Below are 7,134 nucleotides of genomic sequence, written 5' to 3'. Positions count from 1 at the left end.
ACAAGTGGGCAAACATTTTGCAAAAATGTGAAAAATTTTGGATGTTAACCAAAAAACACGCTAACCAGGGCGGACATTAACCGAGGTACCACTGTATGTATATTTGTGTGTGTGATTTATCTACTGGTAACTTGTTCCATCATATTTTTTTAAAAACATTATCTAAAGGCCTTGTCACATCTTGACGATTTAGCCAGTGCATGACCGACGTGATCATTTTGATGGCATGCGTTGAACTGTCGATGTTTTTTTCAATTTTGGGCGTATACATAGCGGATTCATAATGAGTTCGACGTATAAATGACGTATTAGTAACTTATATAGAACGTGTCTATAATTTATAGACAACTTATACCAATGAATGTGTTCCGTGTTGCCGGCGTTCACAATTTATGCCCAACGCAAGTCTAACATATGCAAACCGCACGGCAGCGTATGGCCGACAATCACGTGTTGTAGCCTATAAAAAGGCTGCCACTTGATGACTCAAATCATAACCTCACTAGACATCGCAGTATTAACATCACCATCATTCCATTCCATTCCATTTTCCTCCGCTTATCCGGGTCCGGGTCGCGGGGGCAGCAGTCTCAGTAGGGAAGCCCAGACTTCCCGGTCCCTGACCACCTCCTCCAGCTCCACCGGGAGGACACCAAGGCGTTCCCAGGCCAGCTGTGAGACATAATCCCTCCAGCGTGTCCTAGGTCTTCCCCGGGGCCTTCTCCCGGCTGGGCATGCCCGAAACACCTCACCAGGGAGGCGTCCGGGAGGCATCCGGACTAGATGCCCAAGCCACCTCAGCTGGCTCCTCTCGATGTGAAGGAGCAGCGGCTCTACTCTGAGCTCCTCCCGGTTAACCGAGCTCCTCACCCTGTCTCTTAGGGTGAGTCCCGCTACCCTACGAAGAAAACTCATTTCAGCCGCTTGTATCCGCGATCTCGTTCTTTCGGTCATGACCCAAAGCTCATGACCATAGGTGAGGGTGGGAACATAGATCGAACGGTAAATTGAGAGCTTTGCCTTCCGGCTCAGCTCTCTTTTCACCACGACGGTCCGGTACAGCGACCACATTACTGCAGACGCTGCGCCGATCCGCCTATCGACCTCACGCTCCAACCTTCCCTCACTCGTGAACAAGACCCCGAGATACTTGAACTCCTCCACCAGGGGCAGGACCTCATTCCCAACCCGGAGGGAGCAATCCACCCTTTTCCGACTGAGAACCATGGCCTCGGATTTGGAGGTGCTGAGTCTCATCCCAGAAGCTTCACACTCAGATGCAAACCGTCCCAGTAAACGCTGCAGGTCACAGCCCGATGAGGCCATCAGGACCACATCGTCTGCAAATAGCAGAGATGAGATCCTAGTGCCCCCGAACTGGACTCCCTCGACACCTTGGCTGCGCCTAGAAATTCTGTCCATGAAAATTATAAACAGATTATAAACAGAACCCCAACCGGTCTACATGTGCTTTGTGGACCTGGAAAAGGCATTCGACCGTGTTCCTCGCGGTGTCCTGTGGGGGGTGCTCCAGGAGTATGGGATTGGTGGCGCGCTACTACGTGCCATTCAGTCCTTGTACAACCGGAGCAGGAGCCTGGTTCGCATTGCCAGTAGTATGTCAAGCCTGTTTCCGGTGAACGTTGGCCTCCGCCAAGGCTGCCCTTTGAACATCACCATCATGCGGATGAAAATTTCGAAGACCGCTGCCAAGAAGTATCAGGGCAGTGATGGAGGGCGAGGACGTGGACGTAAGAAGGATCCATCACCACCCACAGCCTCCCCCTCCCACTCTCACTCTGATGGAGATGACGCAGTGGCCTCCATCTCCTCTCAGCCAACCCTTGCCAAGAAGACACAGTTTTGTCTCAATGTCCAAGAGGAGCAGCTTATGTGTGATTTCCTACGTGAGAACACCATCCTCTGGGACATCAAGAAGACTGATTACCGGAGAGTGCACAAGAAGGCCAAGGTAGCTTGATATTATCTTGACGTATTACGACTTGTGCGTAACTCACAAATAACGTGTGTGAACGGGCGTCAACGATCGCATAACTTATTGCCCGCGTATGCGGGACGTATGAATCATACGTTGACATACGTCGAAAAGTTTTGTGCATGCACAACATTTTTGGACGTACTACGACGTATGCCGGCGTGCTTCAGCGTGCTCTTAACTTGTACAAAACTTACCCATAACTTATTTGACGTACGCCAGCGTATTTGCCAAATTTTTCATACGTTGGCCCTGGCTTAATCGTCAAGGTGTGACAGGGCCATAAGCAAGCTCTAAAATCAAGATTATTTTTTTTATCAACAAGATTATTCATGTTAGGCACATTCTATGTTTGACCAATTTGCCTATGTGTATACGTAATAAAATCTGAGATACTTTTCTTTACAGCTCTACAGTATACACAAGTGACTTTCCCTGTTTTCTGCAATTTCTGCATCACTCTGACGTAAGGGCATGTCCTGGGTGTGTCATATTGGATATGTATAGCTGCAGGAAATTATTAACGTCATTGAGTGTGCCAAAAAAACGGTCAGATCCTAATCTGGGAATAATAATACAGTATATCAAACCATGGACTAAAAATTCTCAGACACCCCATGTCTGGCAGCTTGCTTCAGTTTCAGCAGGAGGGAGGAGACATAACAAAGCCAGGGTAGGGTTTGTTAAAAAAAAAAAAAAAAACGAGCATGTTAGGCTCACAGAATAAGTTAAGATTAATCAGAGATTGACGTACCTCTCTTTTTGGAATGGAAAACCCAGAGTTTCCCTCATTTCAGGGTTTACATACTCACCAAACAGATTTACATTTTCACCAAACCTGCTTTCTCAAATAACACCCCTCTTCTGTTGCCTGTGTATATAATCTTTGTCACTTCTTGCTGTCTGCTGATCTGACCATGCACTCGCACATATCCTCCTGCCTCCTACCAAGTATGAAGGGGTGAGGGTCTGGTAAGTTTCTCTTTCTCATTAAGGAAAGCGGCGTCCATCAGTGCAAGTCCAATTTATCGGAAGAGGAAAAGTGTGCATAATATTTTTATTAAGAAAATTTTGGTTTGAGATATTTTAAAGTCTTTTAAGAACACATTAAAACATTGTCTGAATTATTTTCACTCTACTTTAGCATAGTAAGTGTCTAAATGTGTCCTCTGTAGTGGACATTTGTATTAATTTACTCTATTTTGTTCTGTATTTTCAAATGACAAAAAAAGTAGTCATTCTCAAATGAGAGATGATTTTACTGCGACTTGTTGATAGAAAACTCATGACTAAAGTCTGCCAAGAAGAGGAAAATTGTGCATTGACAAGCAAATGGTTCAAATGGCAAATGGTTTACTGTTGATGCCTAGTGCACCCGTATGTACCACGCAAACCATACCCAAATGGATTGAAGGTTTTTGTTTTAGCAATACCAACTGGTCTGGTGTTAGACTTTGTATTCTTCCAAGGCAAGACCTTCATAGTCACAGGTGGAAAGGGTTTTGGAGAACAAGATGTTTTTCATTTGGCAGCATTTGTTCCCCAAGGAACCCTCATGTTCTTGAATGGTTCTTTACAACAATCAACCTCCTCCTGATGACACAAGGGCTGACTGTGACTGGAACCCTTGTAAATAACAGGGTTCCAGAGGAGTGGAAGATCAAAGGGGATAAGCACTTCACCAGAACCAAATACCTTCTTGTTATTCTGCAGTGCTTTGTAGGTTCTCATTAAAGTAGTGGCAAATTTGTCCTTTGAAGAGCTCCTTTCTGTGAGACAACTTAAAGATACATTCAGCAGTATCCAACTCAATTACTTCTTCCAGAGTGCTATCCCATGGAGGAAAATATTTTGATCCTACATTATATGGACCATTTCTGATCTTGTTGGTAGCACCAAGCTAACCTGTATTGAATTACTTACAAGGTCTCTACAAGAATATCTGTTCACCATTGATGTAATTTAGTTATTAATTTGTGCTTCTTGTCCACATTTGGTGAGAGAATTTATAGTTTGTACAACAATTGCTAATTGAAAAATGGGAGGACGGAAGAAGTGCAGTGGCCTGTACAGTCGGTGTGATCTCACATCTATTTAAAGGGAAGCCAGACAAGCAGAAGCTGAATTATGGCACTGCAGTCTCTCCGGAGGACTACAAACAGAAAATCTGCATCAACACTGCGCCTCCTGCAAACACATCAACTATAAGTTTAAAGGGCCAGATTCTCATGTAAACTGTCTCCAATGTGTACACATTGTGACCACATAACACAAAGTATCATATTATTGCTAGTTTACACCAGTTTCCACGACAGTTTGACAAGATCATGGGCCACGGAGGAATACATTGCAATTTTGTGTAAATCTGGATGAAGATATGGATACAAAACATTATGTGTACCATCTTTAACATTGTAAATTGTATTTTTGACATTTTCCTTTATCTTTAAGTGAATAATACTTCATACTTAATGACAGTATCCATACATATGTAAGGATATGTAACTATGTAACTAAACACAATTTAGTTTCAGACTATCCAGTATCTGCTTATCCACTTCTTTTCAGTGTTGCCAATAGTTTTTTGTTTGTTCCTCACAAACTACACTACATTGCTATTAGGTGTGCAACAATAAATGTATCTGTATCGATCAGTTCAATAGAGTATAACCCTTCTGAGTACAGTAATACTGTAGTCCACATCACATCAATCAACTGACATCAAAATCCCTGCAAGTGGAAGCAATCACTGGTGTCTGTTGTGGCGGATAGCATCTCAAGCAGCATGCATAACTGCATTTTTATCTTTATTATCTAAAGTCCGGATAAAATAACTCAGCGGTACAATAAAAGTCCTCACTGCATTTGTAGCGGTTAGTTCCATGCAAAACCTTTCAACTCAAAATTCAACTGAGCCGTGAGTGTGTTTTTCTACACACTAGTTATTGTTGCTTTTATTTTATGATGACTTGTAATATATTCTTATTGCTTCAGCTTTTTATGCGTTTCCTTGACTTCGGCTGAATTGTCATTTCCATACTTGATTTCATTTATTTTATTTGTAATTGTAATGTTTAATATTGGGCTGTGAAATGATTAAAAATTGTAATCAGATCAATCACGGTTTTCAAATTAATTAATCATGATTAATCACCATGTCACATCTTATGTTACCTTATCATTTTCTTGTGTGTTTTAAACTAGCAAAGAGTACATTTGGAATACAGGAAGAGAACAAATGTATTGCAATTGATGTGACTCCTTTTTGGACATGTAGAACTGTGAATTGTACTATATGATGTATTCCAATGTAACTTGCATACCTGTTCAAAATAGGCTCCAAACCAGAAACAGAGCAATGTGGTCTATTCCATCCACTGTAAAGATGAGGAATGCAAAGAGCACTACATTGGGGAAACTAAGCAAATGCTCCAAAAAAGGCTTTATCAACATCGCAGGGACAATGCTAGTGGTCCTCAATCAGCAGTACATCTACACCTGAAAGCTACCAATCACTCTTTTCAGGACAGCGAGGTAAAGATTTTGGCCAAAGAAAACAGATGGTTTGAAAGAGGAGTAAAGGAAGCTATTTTTGTCAAACAACAGAACCCATCATTGAATCGGAATGGTGGTTTGAGGTTTAATTTGGACCCTGTGTTCAGCAGGTTACTGAGACCAAAACCCACAGCTCTTAGTCTTGCAAATGAGGTGAAGGCAGGGCCGAGCCAGAACAATAGATGCTAACAAGCCAGTATCAGAGTCGTTCATACCCAATTCAGGGAGCGACACTTCCCTTTTATCGTAGGTGTGAATAACAGGATAGGATTATACCACTGCTCCGCCCAGGCTTAGTGTAACGAACCAATAGGAGGAGGGTGTTGGCACACCAATTCTGCCCACTCTTACTGTATTTAAGGCCTAAGCTACCAGCACTTATTAGTTTGCTGACGAAGCTCTTCGGATGAGGAGCGAAACGTCCGACACCTTCTACACAGAAGTACAGATGACGTCTCAAGAAGCCTTTTCCTCGATGTTCAAAATAAATTTAACAATGACCATTTACATGTCTGAAATATGCCCATTTTTACTGTATAGTAGTACCTCGCATAACGTAAACCTCCTTTTACGTAAATTCCACTGAACGTATAGAAAAGTATGTATATATATATATATATATATATATATATATATATATATATATATATATATATATATATATATATGGTCAAACCTGTCTATAGCGGCCACTAAAGGGAAATGGCAAAAGTGGCCGCTATAGGCAGGTGGCCGTTATAGACAGGTTGGCGGCCGATTTGAATTTGTGCACGCACATATTAACATGTCTGTGATTAGAAGCTTGTTGTCTTTGCAGATACATATAATTATACTGTTACATGTTGACCAGTAGAGGGCACTGTGGGACTGCGGATAAAAGTTGTAAAGCACTACTAGGTTAATAAACCACTGTTTATAAAGCGATTAAAGTGCATCGGCGATGTGAGTCTCTCCTTCCCCACAACAAGGGGCATTACAGTATTGACCAGTGCACATTGTCTCACACCAGGAAATAAACGGTGTCACTGTCTGCAACAAGCTCCAAAGAAGACGGCTTTTTTTTATGTCGAACAACTGACAGTTTGTGTGGATCTTGTGAATGATTGTGACTGAGCTAGGACTCAGTAATTAAAGTCTACACACGACGGCTTCATTGCTTAAAAAACAAAACTTTTTCGTGCATCAAGCTTCTGCTTGAGTCGTCATTTTTGCCGCTACATGCGGTCAGATATTGACCAAGGGATACAAAATGGGTGGCCGCTGCCCACGTCGGACAGGTGACTGCTATACACAGGGTCTATAACATGCAAATTTTCTGCGGGTGATTTTTCAGTGGCCGTTCTATACAGGTGGCTGCTAAGACAGGTTTGACAATACATGATCATCCGTCATAATGACACCAAACCCCAGTAATGAACGATAATAAACGTATTCCTTCAAGTGTTATTGCACAGTGCAACACTTTAATAATACTCAAACAACTTTGGGGAATGGAACCAACAGGAGGGGAAGGGGCATTACAACCTGCGTCATCTCCATCAGAGTGGGAGTGGGAGGAGGAGGCTGTGGGTGGTGATGGATCC

The 7,134-nt window shown here is 42.5% G+C and overlaps 1 protein-coding gene across 2 annotated transcripts in view; it reads right to left on the bottom strand.

Annotated features, from left to right (window-relative positions):
• cckbra (cholecystokinin B receptor a) overlaps positions 1-7,134 on the bottom strand; it is a 76,071-nt gene that overhangs the window by 52,099 nt on the left and 16,838 nt on the right. The gene's annotated exons all lie outside the window — the stretch shown is intronic.

This window comes from Dunckerocampus dactyliophorus, chromosome 1, assembly GCF_027744805.1.
Source record: "Dunckerocampus dactyliophorus isolate RoL2022-P2 chromosome 1, RoL_Ddac_1.1, whole genome shotgun sequence".
Taxonomy (NCBI): Eukaryota; Metazoa; Chordata; class Actinopteri; order Syngnathiformes; family Syngnathidae; genus Dunckerocampus; species Dunckerocampus dactyliophorus.
Note: the sequence above shows the minus strand (reverse complement) of the source record. Positions and strands in the feature narration are given on the sequence as shown.